The 24,896-nt window shown below is 67.6% G+C and overlaps 2 long non-coding RNA genes across 2 annotated transcripts; one reads left to right on the top strand and one right to left on the bottom strand.

Annotated features, from left to right (window-relative positions):
- Nucleotides 1-5,029: 5,029 nt before the first annotated feature.
- LOC138847559 (uncharacterized) lies at nt 5,030-16,386 on the top strand. Its single transcript, XR_011385426.1, has 3 exons — nt 5,030-5,225; nt 5,785-6,776; nt 14,279-16,386. It is a non-coding gene; the product is annotated as an uncharacterized lncRNA (long non-coding RNA).
- A 3,018-nt stretch (nt 16,387-19,404) lies between these two features.
- Nucleotides 19,405-20,992, bottom strand: LOC138845639 (uncharacterized). The gene is made up of 3 exons (XR_011382854.1): nt 20,673-20,992; nt 19,931-20,098; nt 19,405-19,810 (listed from the first exon to the last, which is right to left on the bottom strand). It is a non-coding gene; the product is annotated as an uncharacterized lncRNA (long non-coding RNA).
- Between the last annotated feature and the right edge of the window lie 3,904 nt (nt 20,993-24,896).

Consider the following 24,896-nt stretch of genomic DNA (forward strand, 5'->3'; position numbering starts at 1 on the left):
CTCTCCGCCATCGGCTTGGCGCCGCAGGTCTGGAGCACGGGCGTTTCCGGTTTGATCCAGTGTGAGTCGCGCTCCTGCCTTCTGTGCTTTTTGCTTTTGGTGTCACATCGCAGAAGCCGGGGCCTGAGCCAAGGGCACGGAGGTGCTAACATTCGTGTGTGTGTGACCTTTGTCCCACTTCATTCAAGAGGCCGGGAGGGAAAGAGGTCTTCCATCTGCTGGTTCGCTTCAAAGTGCGAGCAGAAGCCGGGGCCGGGCCAGGCTGGAGCCAGGAGCCAGGCGCTCCATCCAGGGCCCCCACGCGGGGGCAGGGCCCAAGCGCTTGGGCATCTCCCACTGCTCTCCCAGGCCACAGCAGGGAGCTGGATTGGAAGCAGAGCAGCTGAGACTTGGCCCAGGAGGCCGGCCTCCCAGGCAGCGGCTTAACCGGCGCTCCACCACAGCGCCAGCCCCAGAATTATTTCCTTTTTTTTTTTTTTTTATTTGACAGGCAGAGTGGACAGTGAGAGAGAGAGAGAGAGAAAGGTCTTCCTTCCATTGGTTCACCCCGCAATGGCCGCTGCGGCCGGCGCACCGCACTGATCCAAAACCAGGAGCCAGGTGCTTCTCCTGGTCTCCCACGGGGTGCAGGGCCCGAGCACTTGGGCCATCCTCCACTGCACTCCCGGGCCACAGCAGAGAGCTGGCCTGGAAGAGGGACAACCAGGACAGAATCCGGCGCCCCGACTGGGACTAGAACCCGGTGTGCCGGCGCCGCAGGCAGAGGATTAGCCTAGTGAGCTACAGCGCCGGCCCCAAATTATTTCTCAATTTCACTTTCACAGCACTCATTCCAAAGTGAGCCGCGCCTGCAAGCGGCTGATTTCTGGGGAGCCTCTCCGGCGTGCCTCGGTGCCCCCGCGGCGTGATCCTGCCTGCGCGCCGGGCCCGAGCCAGCGGTGCGGGTGAACGCCCGCTGAGCCCCTCCACGCGGAGCCGGGGCGGCCTCCGGCTCTCGCTCCGCTGCCCGTGGCCTGGCCTCGCTCTCCGCCTCCTGCACGGCCAGCAGCCCCCTCCGCTCTCCTTCCCCTGCCAGGAATTGGAACACAGCCCACCCGCTGCCTCCCACACTGCCCTCATTCCTGGTGCTAATATTGGCATCGCGGGCTCGGTGCCCACGTCCCCAAGGCAGGGGGACCTGGAACGAGCAGGGAGCCTCGTGCAGGCGACGCCAGCGCCTCCCGTCCCCGGAGCCGTCACCGCTGGGCGGACGGGCGAGGGATAAAGATAGCTCCCCTGTGACTCAGCCACGCTCCGGTGCCAGGAGGGAGCACGAGGCCTGGGAGCAGCCGGATTCCGGCGGTTTCCACGAACGCGCGTGCCAAGCTCCCTTAGCCAGCGAGGATTCACTGCACTCCCACCGCACACCCGGCCTGCAGGAGCCAGCGGCGGCCTTGCCCTCTGCACTCTGGCCCCGGGGTTCCGAGGGCCGCGTCCGGGGGTCCCACGGGGCCCCGACGGGTCTGAGGTAGCCAACCCCGCACTCGACACCGGGCCGGGTCACGGCAGGGTTTCCCCGGGCTCAGGGAGCAGACTTGGGAGCCGGTGTTGTCATGGCTGGGGGTACCGCGGGATCTGGGGGGGACGCGTCTGGACAGAGAGGCGAGGCGGCTGGACCGCAAAGGCGGGCAAGCTCCGTGTGGCCCGAGCGTGGGCCGCAGCTCCGAACCACAGCCTCCGCCTCAGGATGGCCCCGCTCACACCCCGGTGGGACTTCCGTGCCCACGCGGCTTCTGCACTCACGGGGAGCGGCCACAGCACAGGGCCACCCCCGGTCGGCCACAGCTCTGGACACCGTGGTGAGCAGGCTCTCTGTGTGCCTCCTGCCCACGCAGGAGACCCCGCCCCGCCCGGGGCTGCCAGAGCTGGCTGCGCGCTCCCCAGGACGGCCACCCACGGGGCTGCCATGGCTTGTCCATGTGGCCTTAGCTGGGGAAGGAGCTCCCGGGAGGGGGCCACGGCCTGAGCCGGGCCGTCTGTGCCTTTGTGGTGCGGTCACCTCCTGGGCAGGAAGTGAGGAAGCAGCGAGGGGCCGCCCACACGGCTCCATTGCTACCACACGCTCAGGCCGCCTTGCCGCCACGTGTGTGTGTGTGCGTGTGTGCGTGTGAGAGAGGGAGGGAGAGAGGGAGGGAGGGGGAGGGAGAGGGAGGGGGAGGGAGAGGGAGAGAAGAAGAGAAGAGAGAGGGAGAGTGGAAGTGAGAGTGGGAGTGAGAGAGAAGAGAGAGGGAGGGAGGGAGAGAGGGGGGTAGGGTAGAGAGGGAGGGAGAGGGAGGGAGAGGGGGAGGAGGGAGAGAGGAGAGGGGGGGAGAGTGGGAGTGAGAGAGAAGAGAGAGGGAGGGAGGGAGAGAGGGAGGGGGGTAGGGTAGAGAGAGAGCGGGAGGGGGAGGGGGAGGGAAGGCGAGAGGGGGAGGAGGGAGAGAAGAGAAGAGAGAGGGAGAGAGGGGGGCGGAGCCCTCCCATCCGCTGGTTCACTCCCAGATGCTCACACGGCAAGCGTGGACCAAAGCAGGAGCGGGAACCCAGAGCCTGGAGCCCTCGGCGGGAGTGCCCTGGGGCTTGCCCCATGCTCTGGTCTGGGGCGGAGGCGTCCCCGCAGCCGGGCCGCGCCTGCCGGGAGCTTGCGCACTGCACGGGCCTCCCTCACCCCCGCCGGGCGGGCGTCGGGCGCAGCAACCTCTCCCGAGACCCCGTCCCCTGCCCGGTTTCCGAGTGTCCACGGGAGACACCTGAGTCCAGGAGCCTCCCTCCAGGCGTCCTTTCTCCTGGCGGGGGTCAAGGGGAGACGGTGGCTGCAGAAGGCTTTCCGTCCTAGTGTGCGTGTCAGTGTGCATGTCAGTGTGCATGTGTGTGCCTGTGCATGTGTGTACATGTGTGTGCCTGTGTCTGTGCATGTGTGTGTCTGTGTCTCTTCATGTGTGTCTGTGTCTGTGTGTGCATAAGTGCACGTCCCTGTGTGCACACATGTGTGTCTGTGCATGTGTGTACATGTGTGTACATGTGTGTGTCTGTGTATGTGACTGTGCATGTGTGTACATGTGTGTGTGCCTCTACATGTGTGTGCCCGTGCATGTGTGTACATGTGTGTGCCTGTGTCTCTGCATGTGTGTGCCTGTGTGTGCCTGTCTCTGCATGTGTGTCTGTGCTGTGTGTGCATAAGTGCACGTCCCTGTGTGCACACGTGTGTGCATGTGCATATGTGTCTGCATGCATGTGCGTCTGCATAAGTGTGCGTCTCTGTGTGTGTAGGTCTGCACATCTGTGTGTGTCTGTGCGTGTGCTGCGGACACAAGGCCCTGCAGGTGTGGGGACTCAGTCCGGGCCGTGCCCCGGTGTCTACACTGGGAGACCTGCTGTCCGGGTCTCCTTGCGGCTGCCTGGCCACCACCCGTGAGTGCAGGTCAGCCTTCCCAGCCCCGTGGGCGGCACCACTTGGAGCCACACTGACCTGGGCAGTGTGGAACCCGGGGCCTCTCTGGCTGTGTCACGAGGGACTCCAAGCACAGGGCATGGGTGTGGCTCAGCGGGGACCCGTGGCATCTGGGGACACTCCTGGTCCGCCCTCGGGCACCTGGCTGGGGCCCTGGGCGCCGGCTCCTCTCTCATGGGCCTCCCCGAAGGGCACTCCCCGCGCCATCACATGAGAGAGGACGGAGGGAGCCGGGGGAGGCACGGAGGCAGCCCAGCCGGCCCCCCTGGGGCTTTGCCTGTGTTCCCTGAGTTTGCCCCCACGGAAGCCGCTGGGTCCAGGACACTCGAGGGGAGGGGTCCCCGGGGCGCGTCTCTCACTGCACCCACACCCCACGGAAGACGGCGAGGGCCGGGGTCGAGGAGTGAGAACACAAACGGTGGCTCCTGTTGACACCCCCCTGCAATGAGGAAGGCCCCCCCCACGCACCTGCCCAGCCCCAGCCGCAGGGCTGTCACGGGGGCAGTAACCAGTGCACGTCCCCGGTGTCCTCCCTGCCAGGTCACCTCGTCACTGGGCCTGAGGCTGGGGGCCCTTGGAGCTGGTCTCCTCCCGCTGTGCTGCTGGTGGCGTGCGGAGGGAAGCCGCTGCCCAGGGCCTGGGGGATGGGCCTTGCACAGCGCAGCTGCCCAGGGCCTGGGGGATGGGCATGGCTGCCCAGGACCTTCCAGGCAGAGCGCAGTCCCCAAACCAGGGCTGCCCCGGGGACCTTGGGGCCACAGCCTCCCCCTTCCCAGCCCTGCAGGCCCCCTAGGAGGCTTCTCTCCTGCTGGGGTGCAGGGTGGCATCCTGGGGCTGCCCTGGCTCCTGGTGGAGAGCCCCATACCACCTTGGCCACAGCCTGAGCCCCGGGCAGCCGCAGCCACCCTCTCTGGCTTCCACACGGCTCTGATGGCAGGGGTCCATCAGGGGGCCCATCTGTCCCCTCCTTCATCCACCCATGGTGCAAATGCAGATGAGGAGTGCTGACTGCGCACGGCTGGGTGGGGCAGGTGGGGCAGGTACACGGGAGGCAGGTGGGGCAGGTGGACGGGGGGCACATGGGGCAGGTGCACAGGGGGCAGGTGCACAGGTGGGGCAAGTGGGGCAGGTGGGGCAGGTGCACGGGGGGCAGGTGCACGGGGGGGCAGGTGGGGCAGGTGCACAGGTGGGGCACATGGGGCAGGTGGACGGGGGGGCACATGGGGCAGGTACATGGGGGGCAGGTGGGGCAGGTGCACGGGGGGCAGGTGGGGCAGGTACACGGGAGGCAGGTGGGGCAGGTAGACGGGGGGGCAGGTGAGGCAGGTGCACGGGGGCAGGTGGGGCAGGTGCACGGGGGCAGGTGGGGCAGGTCAGCCCACCCTCAAGCAGGGTGCAGGACCCTCAGACAGCAGCGAAGCCCTTGTGGGGGAGGCTGCGGGGCTGTCGGCGAGGGGTGCGGGGAGCGGGAGCCGGTCCTGCTCCAGGCAGGTGGAAGAGCAGGTGTTGTGGGGGCGGGGAGGACCACGCGCAGCCTGGACGCCAGGCAGGAGAGAAGCTGGGACGAGGGGGCGGCGGAGTCCCCGGCTGCTCGGCCACTCTCGCTCTCCGCCAGGCGCCCCCGGAGCGCCTCACGCACCGCTGTCCCCGCAGCCCCGGCCCCCAGAGGCCGGCAAGGCCACGTTCCAGCACCCTGAGATCCGGCCCCTTTGCCAGCCGGGGGAGCCCTGCACGGAGCGATCCCGGCTGTGCCGTGGTAAGTGCCCAGCGCGCTCCCCACAGCTCCGCGTCCCATCGCGCACAGCGGTGCCGGGGGCCTGCTGCCCGGGGGCCTGCTGCCCGCGTGCGCCAGCCCTCCCTGGCTCCCAGGAGGACTCCAGCCTGCAGTCGCCCGGGAGGTCCAGCTCCCGTCCGGCACCATAAACTTTAATTGGGCTTTTAAAGGCTGCCGGAGCCGAAGGCATCGCCCTTAAAATCCTCTGGGGTAACTTGCTCAGAACATAAAGGTGGTGATTAGCCGGTGCTGGGCGGAAACGCCCGGAAGGAGCCCCTCCCTCCTTAGTGCACCTGCCTCCCGGGAGCTCTCACGGCAGCACCCCCGCCCCCGCATCACCGCCCCCCCGCCCCCCCCCGTGCAGGGCCGGGCTGCTGGCTCTGCGGGATGGGCGCGTTGGCAGGATCGACTCCACCCAACGCCTGGGCTGCTTGGGAGGAGTAACCCGGAAGGGGAAGCAGACGGCACGGCTGTCAGTCAGCCCTCGGCGGGCACCGATGCACCCTTGGGGAAACTGAGGCCCAGTGCCCTGACTTTGCAGGAAGGGGCTGAGCTGCCGGTGTGGACGCCCAGCGCGGACGAAGCTGCACACAGCAGCCACACGTGCACAGTCACACGCCCGCTCGTCCTCCGTGACCCCGCAGCCCCGCCTGGGCCCGGCTTCCTCCGAGTGGCCTGAAATGAAACCCGCAGCTTTCTGAGCGAGGTTCTCGGCCGCCGGCGGCGCTGGCTCCACGCGCCCGCCGGATAATTGGCCTTGCCGGGCTGGGAGCTCGCTCGCGGAGATGAAACGCGCCCGCGTCTCAGAGTGCGGGAGCAGCGCGGCCGGCCCTGGAATCTGGAGCAGCTGACGAGCGTGAACAAGGGCAGGCCCAGCAGGCGGGCGCCGGGCGCGGCCAGCAGGGGCACGGGGCTGCCGAGGGCGGGGGCTGGGCCTTGCGGTGGGGGCCGCCCTGGTCGGCCTCGGCTGTCTTCAGGCATCCAAGCCGCCAAGCCCAGATGCAGCTACAAAGCCCTGGGGCCCCCAAGGGCACCCCGCACGCTGGCGGCCTGCTGACAACTTCCAGGTCAAGGGTGCAGCCGGTTGGGGCCGGGGGCTCCTCCTGAGGCCTGGCTGCTGGCCTTGGAGGTCTTCCCGTGTCCTCGAGTCCTCACCTGCCCACGGTGCCCGCGGTGGCCTCGCTGCAAACGCGGTGTCGCTCCGGGGTGCCGGGCACTGACGGCGTGCTGAGCTGGGCCCAGGCCGAAGCGGCTGCCCCCGGGAGCCCGGCGTCCAGTGGGAGCAGGACACAGGTCGGCAGGGCGTGCTCGGACACAGGCGGAGGGCGGCCGCCCAGGGCTGGGTCAGAGCTGCCCTCTTGGGAAGAGGCAGTGCCAGGCGCTCAGCGGGCACCTGCCCCTGGCTGGACTCCTGTCTCAGGACGAACCTCTGCCCTTTGCAGTCACCCGGCTTCCGGAATTCTGTGTCAGAAGACAGATCTCAGCAGCTGCCCGGACGCAAAACCCGGGCAGGCATGAAGGACCTTAGAGGAGGTGAGAGCCAGGTCCCTCCCGTAGGGGAGGCTCCTGGCTGACCCGGGAGTGGGGTGAACCTGTTCCTCTGAGGGGCGACGACCCACAGGGTGCCTGGGAGACCCAGCGGCCGCCTTGGCTGTGGCGCCGGGTATCCGCCAACACCCGTGTCCTAGAAACATCACGCGTGGCCCTGCCCCGCCCTCCCGGAAGCCACCGCTGGCCCAGGGCGGGGGACCCTGTCCACACACAGACCCGGCGCCTGCACCCCGCCTGCCGTGTCTGCTCAGAGCGGAAGCTGAGGCAGCGTTAGGTGTCACCCAACTCATCCTCAGCGCACCTGCCTGGCGTCCTGCAGTCCCTCTGGGAGGGCATCGTCACCGTCCCCTCCGAGCCCCATGCCCACCTCGAATGACCAGAGAGAGGGCACGGGCTCCACCCCACTGCCCAGGCCCCAGCAGGATCACGTGTGGCCATGAGCCCGGGGAGCAGGTGGGCACTGCGGCAGGAACACGGGTAACCACCAGCACTCACAGCTGCCCGGGGCAGGGGGCCACCCGCCACCCCCCCCCCACAGACCCCGCACACGCACTCTTTTCCCAGAGTCCTCAGAGGGCCGGGTGCTTGGGAAGGAAGAGCCACTCCACACGGGCTGGGAAGTGGGAGGAGGCTAATGGAGCCGGACGGGTGTCCACCGTCGCCAGCTCCCGGCCTGCTAATGAGCCTTCCCGGAAGAGGCCGCTCCGGGAGCCGAGCAGGCTGGGGGCTGCCGCCCAGCGAGGAGCCACCTCCCCAGGCCCTGTCCCTCCTGTGACAGAGCACACGGGGGGGGGGGGCGCTGAGGGCCATGGTGCTAGGCTGGGCACACACAACCACAGGGGGAGCTCTGGGGTCCGCCCTGGGTGGCGTCGGTGGCTGTGCAGGGCTGGGCGGGCAGAGGCACCAGAGGTCTGGGCTGGTCACCACCCAGGTGACCCTGCGCCCCCTCTTGTGAACACCTGGGCCCCACCCTGCCCCTGGGAGGCTCCAGGGGACCCCTGGGCCCTGTCAGCACCCGGGCCAGCTCTGGTCCAGGGAGCAGCTTTGGAGCTGGACGCACCTACCCGTGAAAGCCGGGACGATGCCCTGCCACTCCCCTGCCCCGAGCTTCCTGGAGGATTCTGGGCAGGACCCTGCTGGACACCAGGCCACTACTAGGCCGGCCGGGGTCCCAGGTTCCCCAGTGCAGCGCGGGGCAGCCGAGAGTCCCGAGCCCGGGAGTGGGGGAGGAACGGGCTCCCGCTGGCCACCGCACACCCGCTCTTGGCAGCCAGCGAGCTCTCCTGCTGTCATCGGTCCCCAGACCCCAGTTACAAACCCTGCAGCTGCACGGCGCCACCGTCGACCCTGCCGATGGAGCCGGCCCCAGGCACGAGCACCCTCATCCCCCCTCCACGGGACACCTGTGGGAGACGCAACTCCCGGGGGCAGGGGCCCCCGTGCTGTCGCAGCCCGCCTCGCCCAAGCCCAGTGTGACAAGGAGGGTTCCCTCTCTGTGTGTCCATAGGTGGGAGGGGGCGGCCTGCAGGAGGAGGCGGGACCACGAGCGGCCCCAGACTGTGGCCTCGGCAGGAGAGTCCCCGCTGGCAGAGCTCTGGTGCCCCCCGGGAGGTGCAGGCGTCTTTCCAGCACCGTTTGCGAAATCCCTGAAACCTGGGAGCCATAATGGGGACGACTCTCCTCTCCAACTCCACCTCCTGTAACCTCTGAACGGCCGTGGTCGGCTTCCCCACGGGCAAGAGCGCGTGGCCCTGTCTGGCAGTGTCGGGGGCCCCACCCTGCTCCCCGCCCCCTTGCCCCGGGCCCCTCCCCCGCCCCGCAGCAGCCGCCCTCCTCTGACGTGGGCCCCTGACGCCAGCTCCCTGGAGTCGCCGCGGCCTTTGCTGATGCGACAGAACGAGCTGATGGCCCTGCGCCCTGCAGCTACTTTGATGAGTCGGACACTGCAGGTGGCGGGAGGGGAGGGCGCAGGAGACCAGGCGAGCGCCGGAAGCCCCCCACCCCACCCTGAGTCGGGGTCTCCCGCAGGAGAGGCAGGAAGCAGGTCCTCGAGCCCCTCCAGGCTCCCTCATTAGCAGAAGCCGGAGCTGGACCTGGACCGGGACGCGGGTCTCCGGCGGGGGCTGCATGAAACACCTGGCCGCCTCGGGCGTGGGAAACGCAGCAGCCACCTCAGGCTCCCACTGCGCCTGGAGGTCACCAGCCGGAGACCACCTGTTCTTTTTTATTTGAGAGGCAGAGAGAGAGAGAGAGAGAGAGAGAGAGAGAGAGAGAGAGAGAGAATCTTCCATCTGCTGGTTCACTCCCCAGATGGCCGCAACGGCCAGGGCTGGGCCAGGCTGAAGCCAGGAGCCAGGTGCTTCTCCAGGTCTCCCACGCAGGTGCAGGGGCCCAAGCACTTGGGCTATCCTCCACTGCTTTCCCAGGCCACAGCAGAGAGCTGGATCGGAAGTGGAGCAGCCGGGACTCGAACCAGCACCCATATGGGATGCCGGTGCCACAGGTGGAGGCTTAGCCTACTGTGCCATGGCGCCGGCCCAGATCACTTGTTCTTGACCTGCCTGCAAGAGGGGAGAGGGAGATGAGCTTGTGGGGAGCCCCGTCCCTGCCTGGTGTCGGAACCCCAGGCCTCAGGGTCTCCCTGCTGCCCCCCAATTCGGCCCAGAGAAGGTGCAGGAGCTGCCTGAGGTGGTGCAGCAGAGGGAAACGCTGTCCCGCAGGGACCCTGGCTGCCCCCCCGCCAGGTTGAGGGAGCCCCGGTCCTCACTGGACCCCAGGACACACAGTAAACAGGAAGGACTCCCAAGGGTCGCCTGTGCCCCGGCGGGCCCCACGGATCCTTGGCCAGGAGGACCCCGCGGGGGCTCGGGTGTGGCTCCAGCGCCACAGCTCAGAGGCCGAGGGGGACCCAGGAGACTGGAACCCAGCGTAGGGGCTGGGGGTGCGTGGGGCCGGGGGTGTGGGATCTGGGGACACGTGGGGGCAGCGGGGGCGTGTGGGAGCAGTGGGTATGCGTGGGCTGGGGGTGCGTGGGGGCTGGGGGCTGGGCGTGTGAGGTCTGGGGGTGTGTGGGGGCAGTGGGGTGTGAGACTGTGATGCGTGGGGGCTGGGGGCATGTAGGAGCAGTGGGGGTGTGAGGATTGGGGTGCATGGGAGCAGTGGGAGTGTGTGGGGGCAGCGGGGGTGCGTGGGCTGGGGGTGCGTGGGGGCTGGGGGCTGGGCATGTGGGAGCAGCAGGGGTCTGTGGGGGCAGACTGTGGGGGTGTGAGACTGTGATGCGTGGGGGCAGGGGTGTGGGGGCTGGGATGCGTGGGAGCAGCAGGGTGTGAGGATTGGGGTGCATGGGAGCAGTGGGGGGTGTGTGGGAGCAGCAGGGGCGTGTCGGGCTGGGTTGTGTGGGGGCTGGGGGTGTGAGACTGGGCAGCGGCAGATTCCCACGAGTGTGGGATGAGGAGGGGCGGGCCGTGCTTCAGCCCCTGGGAACCTGGGTCCCTGGTGGCCCAACGAAGGCCACCTCCTCCAGGAAGCCTGCAGAAGAGCACCCCAGCTCCGCCAACTTCCCTCTCGTGGCCCTGGACCACTGCCCCCCATCGGAATCCCCAGCTCCCGACACTTCTGCGTCTGTCGGGGGGCTGGGAGCTGCCCCCTGCACCCCGGTCCTGCACCCCCGGCCGTCCAGAGCCCTGCTCGACCTGCACTGACTGCGCCACACCTGCTTCTCTTGCCCTGGGGGGCGGTGGAGGTGGACAAGCGGGGCCGGTGCTCACGCGATCCGATGGCTTCCTGCCACCCCCCACCCCACCCCTCCCAGCCACGGCCCCGGTGCATCCCTGTGAGTCACCCCTGCCCAGACTCGTGGCACCGGACGGAGGACAGGGGACGAGTGAGGGAGCGGCTGCCCTGGCCCCCGCCGGCCCAGGCGCCCGTCCTGCCAATCTGCTCTTCACGGTGCGTGACCCGAACGGCATGCACCTCCCGCCTCACCGGATTCAGGCCGGAGACGTTTGAAGCCCACGGAGCTGGCAGGTGGCCTGAGGGCCCTGGGTCAGGTGGTCACAGCCCCGCCCGGCCCCTGCGACCCCCGCGCTGGCCTCCCGGGAGCCCAGGTCCACCTGCTCCTGCTCTGGGGGAGGGGAGGGCTGCCGGCTCTGGGCAGAGCTGCGAGGGACTGGCAGGAGCCGGCGCGCGACCGTTTATCATCCAATTACCGGCTCGGCAGGGCCATTACTTCGATGGCAGAGCACACGCGTGATCAATCTTTAATGAAGCAATAATTGTGCTTCCCAGCCGCTGCGCCGGCCCCTGCGGAAGCCTCCTGGGCGAGAATAATAAGCATGGGCTCTGCCGCGGGTGCAGCGGCCGCGGTGACCTGCTGCTGCCCCAGGGGCCGGGCGTGCCCACGGTCGGGGGGCCTACGGCCAGACGCCCCAGCTCTGAGCCTCAGGGCGGGGCTGGGCAAACCAGGCCCCGGGGCGGCTTCTGCCCATTAGGAGCAGGTGCGGCATGTGGGCAAGGTCCAGCGGCAGGAACTAGGGGCGCCCGGCGCCCGTGGCCGATTCCCAGTGCCGGCGAGCCCCGGGCAAACAGAGCGTGGCCCGGGAACAGTTCCCTCCTCCTCGTGCAGGTCCTGGCCCCGAGTGAGTGACAAGTGGGGGAGTGGGGCGTGGGGTTGGGCTGAGCCGGGTGCGGCCGGGACACCAGAGCCCTGCTTCGTGCATCTGCAGAGTTCAGTTTGGGGCGGTTCCCAGCGCAGGCTCAGGGGCCCGGTCCTCCCCCACGTCCACCCATGCTCTGTCCGCTCCGGGCTGGGCCCGGTGTCCTGTCTGCTCAGCCCTGCAGAGACTGCTCCAGCCGGAGAAGCCGCGGTCCAGTCCCGACCCCCTGCCCCCTCCTTGGGGCCCCTGACTACCCCTTCCACCCCCCGTCCCACACAACCACAGCCACCAATGCCCGGCGCAACCCCGGTGAAGACAGCCGAGTCCCCGCCCCCAGCCCCGTCTGTGCTGTGTGCACCTCCTGCCGCTCCCCTGCCTCGGGTCACAGACGCCTCCGACAGCGGCAGCTTTATCCCAGCTTGGCACCTGTCCTGTCCTGTCCTGTCCTCCCCTAGCGCTGCTTCCCGCCCCTCCCCTGCCTCCCTGCCCCTCCCTCCCCTGCCTCCCCTGCCCCTCCCTCCCCTGCCATTTCATTTCCACGTGGAAGAACTCACGGGCCCAGTGGTTCTTGAATTCTAGCACCTGGGCAGCCGGCGGGCGTGGCACAGACGTCTGCCTCTGTTGAGCTGGTGGAAGGCAGGGTGGTGGTCAGCATGGCGAGGGGACCAGTGGCCCCTGCGGGCAGTCGTGCAGGTGGAGGAGGGGCTCTCCCGCTGTCCCCCGCCCCACACAGTGAAGCCAGGGCGCGGTTCTGTCCATCGGCGCATCCCGCAGCCCGCTGGGAGCCACTGCCATGTGCTCGGCCCCACTGTGTGCGTGGAGTCCCCGGCGGGCGGGTGCTGTGTCCTGGGATGTGAGGACAGGGCCTCGGCCACACCACTGCCCTCCCCGGGGGCGCCCGGCAGAGGCGGGCACGCGCGGGTCATTCAGGAAACACGCGTTTGCTGAATAAGCATTTCTAGCAAAGCCCGCTCCTGGCTGAAGCAAATTTTAAAAATCAATGCGGCTTTCATCAAAGATACGGTAACAGGAACCAGCCTCTACCCGCCCTCCTGAGACAGCTGGAGAGAGAGAGAGAGAGAGGGAATTTAAAAATCTAGGCAGGGGCCAGAGCGGTGACATGGCGGGTGAAGCCACCCCCTGCAGCACTGGCATCCCATATGGGCGCAGGTTCGAGTCCCGGTTGCCCCTCTTCCAGGCCAGCTCTCTGCTGTGGCCCGGGAGTGCAGTGGAGGATGGCCCAAGTGCTTGGGCCCTGCACCCCATGGGAGACCAGGAGGAAGCACCTGGCTCCTGGCTTCGGATCAGCACGGTGCGCCGGCCGTAGCAGCCATTTTGGGGGGTGAACCAATGGAAAAGAAAGCCCTTTCTCTCTGTCTCTCTCTCACTGTCTAACTCTGCCTGCCAAAAAAAAAAAAAAAAAAAGGAGGCCATGGGGGTGTCAGGAGGAGCCCCTGACGGGGCCCCTGATGAGGCTTGGGACCAGCCTCTCTCTCAGCTTCCACAGCCCGCCAGTAGCCCCTGGCCAGTCAAAGGCTGGGTCGTGCCATTCGGACTTTAAACTCCCAAACCATGAGCTCAGTGTCCTCTTTCCCCCTATGCAAGAGCCCGGGGCTGACTGCCCCAGGCCCCTTCTCTACCTCCAGCACCTCTGGGGGGCCCTGTTCTCCACCAGGGGGCGCTGCGCCCCCAGAGCCCCCTGGAGCTGCTTTTCCCAGGCTCTGCTGGGACCCCTGAGCCCCCAGGCAGGCCCCTCCCACCTGCGTCTGCAAGAGGGGGCCACGCCCTCCCCGGGGCTGGGGCCTGGGTCAGGGACTCGGCCCCTTGTGCTCTTCTGCCCAGAGGTGCCAGGCTGGTACCAGGAGGGCGGGGGGCTGGGGTCCGCCTACCACCTCCCCGCAGGAATGTGTGAGCATTTTTAAACATTAGAGAGCAGAAGGGGACACCAGACACCCAGCTGAGCTGGAGAAGGGGGCAGTCCCGCCACTCAGGGACATGGAGTGTGGCACAGGGTAGGGGGCCGGCCCGGGGCTGCAGAGGGAGACGGCGGGACCCGGGTGCCCCTGACTTTGGGAACCTGCAGTCTCACGGGGTCCACGGTGATGTCAGCCTACGTCTGCGCCCCACGCATGAGGGCCCAAGGTGAGCAGGTGGCCTGGAAGCTGTGGCTGGGCCAGGGGGCAGGACCGGGGTGTCCCCTGCAGAGCCTGGCTCAGGGGATGCCATCCTCCCCAGCTCCCCAGGACCGCAGGGGCCTGTGGACACCTTGGATGTGCCTGTGCCCATCTGGCTTCCCTCTGGCCCCTGAGGGCTCCCAGGGCAGCGGCCACAGTCAGTGCCAAGCCCCTGTGACTGCCACAATTTGCGCCTGCAAGAAGCCATTCACAAGCCTGGAGCATGGAGGGTGGAAAGGGGGGGGGAGGGAGGAAGAGCAGGGGAGGGGAGGGGGGGACAGAGTAGGGGGGAAGAATAGGGGAGGGGGAGAGAGGGAGAGGGAAGGGAGGAGTGGGGGGAGGAGGGAAGATGGGGGGAGGGGGAGAGGGAGGGGAGGAGCGGGGGGAGGAGGGAAGAGCAGGGGAGGGGAGGGGGGGACAGAGTAGGGGGGAAGAATAGGGGAGGGGGAGAGAGGGAGAGGGAAGGGAGGAGTGGGGGGAGGAGGGAAGAGCAGGGGAGGGGGAGAGGGAGGGGAGGAGTGGGGGGAGGAGGGAGGAGGGGAGGGGGAGGGGAGAGGGAGGGGCAGAGTGGAGAGGGAGGAGTGGGGGGGGAGGAGGTGGACTCACTCCGAGGCGGCTTCCACACCCTGAGTGAGAACCGCATCTCTGCCCGTAGAACTGTTGCCGTGGAAACCGGAGGACGTCGTTTTTGCACACGTTTAAGGGAAGGCGGCTGCCGAGCCCCAGGACTCCACGCGGCCCGGGGGGTCCCCCACGGCGCTGCCCACGGTGCTGCCGCAGGGAGCAGCCGCTCGCCGTGAGTGCCCCCGGGAAGGCTCTGAGCCCTGACCCTGGCGGCCACCCAGGAGCGCCCCTCGGAGGCTGCCCGCTCGGCGCGCCGGCCGGCCACTCCCGCAGGCCCCGATTTCATGGGGCGCAGCCAGTGTGTCCAACACGACGTCTGTCTGGTCTGAGCCTCCGGGGCACCCACAGCGGGGCACCACCACCGATACTCCCGTTGGATGCCGGGACTGCCGGGGCACACTGCTGGCTGCGCCCCAGGCCGCGGCCCCGGCCCCCGTTTGAGCAGGGCACTCGGCAGCGTGGACCCTGGGTGGACTCGACTCGGTGGCTCCGGAGCCCGGCCCACCCCCGTGAAAGACCAGCGTTCGAGTCCCGGGCTGCACCTGCGGGTCCCCATGGGCGCAGACTGAAGCACACGACGGCAGGTGCAGGCGGAGACCGGCCATTTCCGGTTCTCTGCAGCCGGGGAGGCCCCACACCGGGCTCTGGGCGAGGCTGGTCAAACGCTTTGCTCTGACCCTCTTCAGCCGCGCCAGGCGGGGGAGGAGAGAACGAGGTTGCCTGGAAGTTCGTGGAAAACGGGGTTAAAAGATAAGCTAATAATCAAGTGATTAATAAGTAAAGTGACGTAATGAATAATTAAAGAGAGAGCTCGCACTCTGGGATCCGTGCACAGCCGCCGCAGGCCTCTCCAACAGCCTCGTGACGGCCCTCGTGGGCAGATCCCCACGTCCTTGTCACACACAGCAGCTGTGGCCCTGTTTATTCATAGCGGAACCCAGTGCTTGGGAGCCGTCCAGGAGAGGCCCCCGGGTGGGCGTGGCCTGCCTGTGCCCCCCGTCAGGAGGGTGAGAGGGTGCGGCCGGGGCTCTGGGAGCACAGGGCTCCAGGCTGTGTGACCCTGGGCAGGTGCACGCGCCCCAGGGAGCCCCCGCCACTGCCACGAGTCTGCCGGCATCTCTGGACCAGAGAGGGGGATTCCTTTGTTATGAGCAGTGGCTGGGGCCTGGCCACGTCACAGACGACAAGGATGCGGGTGGCCCGATCCGATCCCCGTGGTAAGCACAGCCAAGTGGAGCCTAGGCCTCCGGCTACCCGGGGAGCAGGCACAGGGAGGGAGGAGTCCTGGGGGCCCAGCTCTGAGCGCAGCAGCGCGGGGCGGCCTGTATCTCCCCACGGGCCCCAGCCAGTCGGCCACAGAGCCACGGCCCTGCTCCCCGGCCGAATCCTGTGGGGCTGCACAGTGGCACCCGGGCCGAGCAGAGTTGGGTGTGTGCTGGGAGGGGCCACAGGGCGTCCAGCCCCAAAGCAAGCCTGCAGGACGGAACGGGCATCGGAGGCGAGCCCACTGACCCGGCCACGCCTGTCAACACGCACCCACCTGCCCCGGCACCCAGGGGGAGAAGGGGCCACCAGACCCCAGGGCCGCTGTCCCTGCTGTGCTGTTACCCGGCGGGAGCGGAGGGGCTCAGGCCTCCTGCGGGGGTCTGGCCTTGTGATGAGGCCGCGGTCAGGGACGGAGGCTCCCGTCACCGTGCAGTCCCGTCCCCCCAGCCCAGCCAGAGTCAGCCGGCTGGCGCAGCCTGGGGGTCTCACCGGGCCTCCCCGTGTAACTATTGCGATAACGTTGGAGAGAGAAGAAAACGGAGCGGCTAACACGTGCAGAATTTGCCCCACACTGTTGGACGGAGCTCATTAAAATGATGCATGCTGCAATGAACAAAGCCAAATCAGAGCTTTTACAGCGAATTACAGCCTGTTCCTTGTGCGGGGACAGATGGAGCAGGTGCGCTGGCCCGGTGGGTCGGGGCTGGGCCGCCTCGCCAAGCAGCTCAGCGGGCGTCCCGGCCCTGGGACCCACCCTGGCGCTCAGCTCCTCATGCGCTCACTTTCTGTTCCTAATTGACCCCAAAATCTGTGCCATCCAGTGACAGGCATTCCCTGTATCCCTACTGCCGTCAGGCGGGAGACCCTCCCATAGCACCGCAGCCGGGGGCGGGGATAGTCAGAACAAAGGGGCAGGTGAAGAAGAGTGCCTGGGGGCTCCTGGGGTGGGGGCCGGGCTGGGGGCAGAAGGGAGGGAGGCTGGGGGAGAGGGAGGGGGGCTGGAGGACAGAGGGAGAGAGGCTGGGGGAAAGAGGGAGGGATGTTGGGGGGCAGGAGGGAGGGAGGCTGGGGGAAAGAGGGAGGGATGTTGGGGGGGCAGGAAGGAGGGGGGATGGGGTGGTGGGACAGAGGTTGGGGGGCAGAAGGGAGGGAGGCTGGGGGGTGGGCAGGAGGGAGGGAGGCTGGGGGTGGGTGGGAGGGAGGGAGTCTGGGGGCAGGAGGGAGGGAGGCTGGGGGAAAGAGGGAGGGATGTTGGGGGGAAAGAGGGAGGGATGTTGGGGGGCAGGAGGGAGGGGGGCTGGGCTGGGGGACAGGGCAGGATGGAGGCTGCGACACCTTGGGGGGGCACTGTCGGGCAGGGCTGCTGGGGCGAGCGGTGCTGTCAGAATTCTGCTTCTGTCCAAGGTGGGGACTGGGGGGGGAGTGGCTAGAGGCGGGGCTGGGCACGCCCTCTGAGCACAGCCTGGGGGGGTCAGGTGGGCGTCAGTGGAGTGGGCAGTGCTGGCAGGACGCAGGATGGGTGTCAGGAACGGCCTAGGGTGCCTGGCCGGCATGAGCTGGATGGGGGCAGTGGGGAGGGAAAGAGTCAGTGGGAGGCAGAGCTGTGAGGAACCTGGGGCCCTGGGGGCGTCCAGGAGCAGGGTACTATGGGGGAGAACACCTGAGCTCACCCCCAGCTCCTCGGGGCGTTGGCCCGCAGACCCCGTGTGCATGGGCACCCAGGGCCAGGGTGGGGAGGGAGAGCAGGGAGCAGCCCTGGTGGTGAGAGGGAGACTCAGGACAAACAGCCAGGAGCAAGTGGGCTGGGCACGCAGCGCAGAGGGGCCTGCGGGAGGGCGGTCCCCGGGCGGTGGGGGCACGGGTACCCCGCGGCGGCTTCTGGCCCCCAAGAACCCCCACAAGCGTGAATGATGCCCGTGCCTGCATCTCTCTCACCAGGTGGGCGGGGCCCCCCCTGCCACCTAGACCTGGACCCCCAGCACAGAGACCCTGGCCTTGCAGGGACCTGAAGGACCCGCTTGGGCAGAGCACGTGACCCACATGGCCACACCCATTAGCAGAGTGGCCGCCAATCACCGGCAGAGCCCGGGAGGAGCGGGGTGGGTCTGTGCCAGGTGCCCAGTGCCGGTCCTTGGGGGCTGCTGATCCCCCCGTGTGAGTGAAGGGAGAACGGGAGAGCGTGCAGGGTCCTCTGAGACCCAGGAGCACAGCCAGGCCGCACGGCCCCGCGGGACACGGAGGGAGGGCCAGGGGGCCGCAGTGCCCACAGGGCCGCCACGGGCTGTCCACCCGGAACCTGCCGCTGTGGCCTCTTTGGTCCTTTGCGAATGTCATCGAGGCTCTGAAAACGAAAGCACCCTAGCTTATGCAGGGGCGGGGCCTGAGCACCCTGGCTTATGCAGGGGCGGGGCCTGAGCACCCTAGCTTATGCAGGGGCGGGGCCTGAGCACCCTGGCTTATGCAGGGGCGGGGCCTGAGCACCCTAGCTTATGCAGGGGCGGGGCCTGAGCACCCTGGCTTATGCAGGGGCGGGGCCTGAGCACCCTAGCTTATGCAGGGGCGGGGCCTGAGCACCCTGGCTTATGCAGGGGCGGGGCCTGAGCCCCGTGACGGGGTCCTCCTGGGGGACGTTGAGGCTGAGTGACAGCTGTCCTCCGGGGAGATGCTGAGACTGACAGGGAGAGGAGCCGGCATCCTGCAGACCGAGGAGAGGAGGAGCCCTGCGGCCTCACGCCCAGGAGTGCCCGGGACCGGCGCTGTGGTGCAGCGGGAGAAGCCACAGCCTGCAGTGCCGGCATCCCACATGGGCGCCGGTTCACATCCCGGCTGCTCCACTTCCAATCCAGCTCTCTGCTATGGCCTGGAGAAGCAGTGGAAGATGGCCCAAGTGCCTGGGCCCCTGCACCTGCGTGGGAGACCTGGAAGAAGCTCCTGGCTCCTGGCTTCGGATGGGTGCAGCTCCGGCCGTTTCAGCCATTTGGGGAGTGAACCAGTGGATGGATGACCCCTCTCTCTCTCTCTCCCTTTCTCTCTCTGCCTTTCAAATAAACAAAAAAAGAGGACCCGCCCTCCAGGGGGAGCCCCACCCACCCACACTTGGATCTCAGCACTGTGGCCTCTGGGCCTGGGCATGGCCATCAGGAGGACGTCACCGGTGTGTGAGGGCCGTCTCGGCAGCCCCGGGGAGCCTCACAGGGGACAGAGAGCCCCCTCCCCACCTCCACCCCCACACCGCGTGCTCAGAAGGCGGAAGCCGGCCACAGCACGGCACCGGCGCCTTCAGGACTTTCCTGGGATCCGGGTGCGCCACCTGCCCTGGCCCCCGAGCCGCTGCCTCCACCACGGGGCTCTGGGCAGGACTGAGGGTGCGCCAGCCAGGCGGAGGGCTTCCCGCCGTGCAGGGCACAGGGACCTGGGCGCCGAGGACACTCCTGGACTGAGAGCTGGGCTCGGGGGCAAGGGGCCGTCCCCTCGCTCCCGACTCCCGAGCCCAGGGCGGGGCGGAGCCCGTGCACAGCCGTGGCCGGGTCGGCGCAGGAGCTGCTCTGGGAGGCTGGGAAGGCTCCGGCTGTGGGAGTGATTTCCCCAGAGACGCTGCCTGTCTGCCTGATTTGTTACTTTGCATCGCGTGCGAGATTTATTTGATTAAATAACCATCGACGATAGTTTTTAATCTGCGCGTTTGCAGAAAACTTCTGCAGCTTCCATCTTATTAAATCGGAAAAATGAGGCTCTCAGCCCCCCTCCGATGCGGCCCTCCCCTCCCCCCACAATTAGCCACGGGTGCCCGGCAGCGTGCAGGACAGAGCAGAGATACATTTTTCATGGGGCGGTGGACTGTAAGTGATTTTTCTGTTTACTTGTGTAACTCGTACATGAAATATGCTGGTGTTTAATCAAACACAGGCCAACCGCAAATGACGCTGGATGAACAATGTAACGGATTCAGTATGCGCTGTACATTATTGCTATTTATTTAAAGGTAGCACCCTGGGTCCCTTTGCTAACCCTTCGTGGAATCGTTTTGCGTGGTCAGTGTGCCTGCCCGTGGCTGGGTGCCCGAGACGCCACGTGGGACCAGCACCCGTTCCTAAGTGCCGGGTTTGGGTCCCAGCCCTGCTCCGCACGCCGACTTCCTGGAATCCCCGGGGGCAGCAGTGACGGCTCAAGCACTTGGGTCCCTGCTCCCGGGGTGGGAGACCTGGAGGAGCGCCCAGCCCAGCCCGGGCTGTGCAAGGCATTTGGCGAATGAGCCAGCAAGCGGGAGATCTCCCTGATGATCTCTCTGGCTGTTCCTCTAAATAAAGACAAAACTTTAATTGCTGTCAGGAGCAGCAGCAGGTCACCCACCTCCCGCACCAGAGCGCCGCTGTGAACCCTGACCGCGCCACTTCCCACCCAGCTCCCGGGTGCTCACCCTGGGAGGCGGCAGGGATGGCCCAAGTGCTTGGATCCCTGCACCCCTGTGGGGGTCCCGGATGGAGCTCCCGGCTCCCGGCTTCGGCCTGGCCCAGGTGTTTGGAGAGTGAACCAGCGACGGAAGACCTCCCTTCCCTCTTCTCTGTTCCTCTCGGTGCCCCTTTGCCTGTCAAATAAACAAACAAATCTCTTTAGAGGTTTTCCTCCCGCTCCTCCAGCCCCACCCCCGGCAGCCCTGAGTTTCCGGGGAGAAACTGCCACAGCCTCTCACTGACCCGGCGGCCCAGGTCCTGGCCTCTGCGGCGCCGGTGGGGGCCCAGCTGCCGGGATGTCGCCCAGGGAACGTCCGCGGCCGGGGCTGGCTCAGGGCCCCTGCCTGCGCCCGGGTCAGAGGCCACGGATGCCACAGAGCAAGGACCCTCTGCTCCGGAAACATCACCGGTGCCGAGGCAAGACACCTGCCCCGGCGAGCGTCTGGCACCCGGCAAACCCAAGGCCTGTAGCTCCCAGGTCCCCGCTTCTCACACCTGCGGCTCTGGGGCCTGGAGGAACCTCCCCTCTTCCCTCCCGCTCAGCGCAGCGAGTGCCCCTCGCCCCCTCCTCACAGGCTCAGCCCCACCCTCAGGGACAGCCTGCCCCACCCCCGAGTCTGCACCTCCCACCTCCCACTCCCCACCCCCACCTCACACCCCCACCCCTGCTCCCTCCTGGGCTCCCAGGGCGCCACACCCACCACCCACCGTCTCCTTGCGTTTGGGCCTGGACTCTCGCTGGTTGCGTTACTGGTGGCCACAGTCTGCTCCCCCAGGGGCTCGCGAAGCCCACAGAGAGGCAGATGCCACCTGTTCGCGTTTCTGTTTCTGGTTCAGCCAGCAGAGCCTGGCTGCTTCTCGGTGAATGTTTGATCTCTGGCTAGCGGAGGGGTGAGCGGATGGCTGCATCAGCGGGCGGATGGGTGGGTGGAGCGCTGGAGAGGTGGAAGGATGGGTAAGTGGGTGGGTGGGTGCATAGGTGGATGCACTGACAGAGAAACCGAGGACAGAGCGCGTGAGTGAGTCAGGCTTCCGTCCACCGTGGGCGGCTGAACGACTCTTGCACGGCCAGCCCGGCTCCCAGAGACGGCGTCCCCGCCTGAGCGCCTGGTCCTCGGAGGGCGAGGGCTTGTTTCCGCGTGGGGGCTCCTGACTGCCCTGTGCAGGTGGCTCCGTGGCCGCCCTAGGGAACCTGTGGATGCTGTAGGAGAGTTGGCAGGTGACACACAGGCTTCCGAGGTGGATCTGAATTCCTGTGATTTCTTGTGTAAGTGTGGCTTCGGTGCTGCGGATCTGCGTCGCCTCCCTGCGTCTCGGCTGCGGTCGGGCAGCCCTACGCGGAGCTCTGAGAGGGAGGAGGGGTGGAAGGTGCCCGGGTTCCCCTCGTGGAGGCGCTGTGTGAGGTTCTCACCCACGGTGGCGGAGCTGCCGGCGGGCAAGCTCCCGGGGTCCCGGGTTGCAGCCCGCGGTCTGGGGAACGGGCAGGAGAAGCCACTGGCCCAGGCGGCAGAGCCCGAGCAGGGAGGTCCCACGTCCTGCCTGCCCTGTCCCACCCGAGCCCAACCCCTGTCTCTCCTCGTTCCAAGGCCGCTGTGTGGACAAGGGGACCAGTGTGTGTGGCTTCCGGGGCTGCTCCAGAGCCGTGGCTGGCGTCCCAGCGCTGTTTGAGACGACAGCAAGAAGCCCCTGCCGATCCGCGTTTGCCTGTGGATTTTCAGCACCGGGAAAGCAACAGAGAAAGCTTTGGAGAAGTCGTCAGCATTGGCCCTGCCGGGAGTCCCAGCTGGAGGCTGAGCGACGCGGGGCACAGCCTCAGCTTGGCCGGGCGGTGGCCGCCTGCCGCACACACGGCGCAGGCCAGCAGGGACCCAGGGCTCTCACCAACGGGACAGAGGCAGACGGCCCCAGCTGGGTGTCCCCTCTGCAAGTGCTCCGGGCTGGCACCTGACACCATATGTCCCCACTGGCAGACCTGGGATTTTGGGGACCACAGCCTTGTTAGAGTCCCCCCTGCTTAGTGATGCCACAGAGGCCCCTCTCTGTGCCAGGAGTTGTACGGCAAAGCACCTAGTGTGGAGTCGGGGCTGCGCATTAGAGACCCCGGGGGGCTCCCCCAAGGAGGGTGCTTCTAGGCCAGGACCTAAAGGAGGCGGGGCAACGGGGGGTGAGGGGCGTGGCTACAGCAGGCTGCAGGGAGCTCTGGGAGAGAACGCCCCAGCCTGCAGGTGACCCAGGAGGCTGGGCTGGGCAGCAGCAGGAGGGGCTGCCCCGTGGGGCTGGGTGTCTAGGAGCCCGGCCTGGACAACAGGCATCCAGACAGGTCACAGAGGGTCTGGGGCAGCACAGGACCTCTCTGACAGTCAGCCTGGCCACGGGTAAGTCACCTGGGGAGCTCTGGGAGAGTCCTGTGCCGGCACACCTTGGTCTGGAGTAGGACCCGGCGCTGGCCAGACGCAAGGCCCCCTTCCCGGATTCCAATGTGACACGAGGGTAAGGACCCCCGAGACCCACCCACCATCCTCGCTAAGCCTCCAGCCTGCCCTTGGCTGTGCCCAGCACAAGCCTGGGCCATCGAGGCGACCCCCACTCCGGGCAGCCCAGGCCCTGGCTGCAGCCACCATCCCCAGCACTCATAGGCTGAGGGCAGCTGTCACTGTCCGCGTGGGTCTCACTCTGCCCTCCCTGTTCCCAGACTTAATGCTGAGCTGTAGGCGATGGCGGGAGAACCCGACGCTGGCGAGCCGCTGGCCCCGAGTGGGTAAATCAGACCACGATCCTCAAGCTTCCACCTGAGCGGGCACAGCCAGGTGTCAGCTCCTCTAGCTGATGGCCGAGGTGGGGCCAGCAGCCCCAGGAAACACCCGAAAGCAGTCGCAACAGCAGGTGCAGCGAGCAATTATTACCCGCCTTCGGGGTCCTCCAAAGCCCTTCTCATGAGGGTGTGTCTAGCTTGACTGGAAATAGCCTCCCCTAAGCCCAGGGATTTGTGAGAGTACCATGGAGACGGGGCCTTGGAACACCAGGGGAGAAGCGTGGCGACCAGGGTGGGCTTCTGTGCCATGTGACCCTGCGTGCACGGGGGGCAGAGGCGTCAGGGCGCCCAGCCAGGACCCCGCCCTCCTGCAGCCCGCAGGTGAGCCAGGACCTCTGGAGCCAGCCCGGGGCTGCAGCCAGACAGGAGGGAAGAGAACAGACGGGGTTTCTTGGCTGGAGGCTGGGACCTCCCAGCAGGCGCAAGGCTCTGACATGACCCCGTGATACTGGGGTTCAGCAGTGTCCCCCCAACAGGTGTGCGCACGCCCTCAGCTCTGGTGCCCGCAGCCGAGACCTCGCCTGGGAGTGGGATCAGCCCAGAGAAGCCACTACAGACGCAGCTCATCCAGCGGCTGCTGTCCCTCCACGACACAGCGAGGCGGCCGTGGAACGGCGCAGGCCTGGCTCCGAGGGCCCCAGCCGCCACCAGGAGCCGGGAGCGAGGCACAGGCAGGAGGGACCCGAGCTCTCTGCCGTGTGAGCACCTGTGGCCCCCGCAGGTGCCAGGAGCCACTCTGCTGTCTGAGCCGCTGTCCATGGTGCTTCCCGGGCGTCCAGCCTGTGGTGCCTCGCCTCTGGTTGCCCCTCCATGGGGGAGGGGGCTGACCAGCTTCGCCTGTGCTCCTCGGGATGCTTCTGTGGGCAGAGAGGGCCCCAGAGGACGTGGCTGTCCCCTGCCCAGCACACCGGTCCCCTCACCTCCGCCTCCACGCAATGCGGCTCAAGAGGTTTGAACAGAACACTGGGTCCTGAGCCAGACCGTCCACCGCCCAGCTCCGTGTCTCGAGGTCTCTGCGCCTCGGTCTCTCCAACTGGGAAGTGGCCCCCCGTGAACTGAGGGCCCGCCGTAGGACAGGCGGGGGCTGGCGCGTTTCTGAGCTGTTTGGGACAAGCACATCTCTTGACAGCAGGGTGGCCTTGGCCTGGGCCGGCAGGGAGAGCGCAGGAGGGGGCTGGGTGCCTCAGGAAAGTTTTAAGAGAGGCCAGAGCCCGGGATGCCTGGGAGGGAGGCCTGGGGGCCCTGGCATCTTGCTCTGTGTTGGCGGCGGCAGCTGGTGATGGCACAGGCTGCAGGGTGCCCGGGACACGGTCGCTTCTCTGCGCCCTGCGTTTCACACGCTGGCCTGGGGATACTGGAACATGTGAGGCACAGCTGCAGCCTGCAGTCACCCATGATGCCCCGGCCCGGCCCAGACACCCCCGGGTGCCAGAAGGAGCCCCCAGAGGCCGCGGCCAGGCGCCACTGCCCCCATCTCTGGGGTCCTGCCGGGTGGGCAGCTGGCTGAGAAGGAAATGCTACAGCCAGGAGCCAGCCCCGGGACCTCACAAATGGGCAGGCTTTGTTGCCCAGGGCACCCAGGGACCCTTCTCAGCGGCCATCTTGGCAGGGCAGTGGGGAGCAAGGCTGGCCTGGCCCAGCGCGTCCCTGCCTCTGGAGGGCGAGGGCCCCATGACTCACATCCAGGCACATGGCCTGTGGGTTGAGGTTCCTCGTCTCCTGTCCCCCTCGCCAGCCATCAGGTCCCTGCAGAGCTGGGCGGGCGCTGGCGTTGGTCCAGGGCAGCTTCAAGAATGAGGGAGGCGAGGGCCCCCCAGAGACATCAGATCAGTGCTCGGCTGCACCCCCATCACTGCGCACCAGGAACTCCTCTCCCGCAGGTGCACAGAGCCAGGGGTCCCCGCCGCGTGGCTCTGACCTGAGGGCCTCCCGCCCTGCCCAGCAGCCATGCGTGGGGCAGACTGGAGACGCCAAACCTCTGAGAGTCCCGGGAGCGCAGACACGGCAGGGGCGGGGCTTGAGAGTCAGTGCCCACCCCCCGTGCTCAGGAGGAGCCCCAGCCCCCAAGGCGGCCGCCCTGTGCCCCCTCGCCCGTGTCCTGCAGAGGCCAGAAGCTGCCG

The sequence above is a fragment of the Oryctolagus cuniculus genome, chromosome 1 (genome assembly GCF_964237555.1).
Source record: "Oryctolagus cuniculus chromosome 1, mOryCun1.1, whole genome shotgun sequence".
In the NCBI taxonomy this organism is placed as follows: domain Eukaryota; kingdom Metazoa; phylum Chordata; class Mammalia; order Lagomorpha; family Leporidae; genus Oryctolagus; species Oryctolagus cuniculus.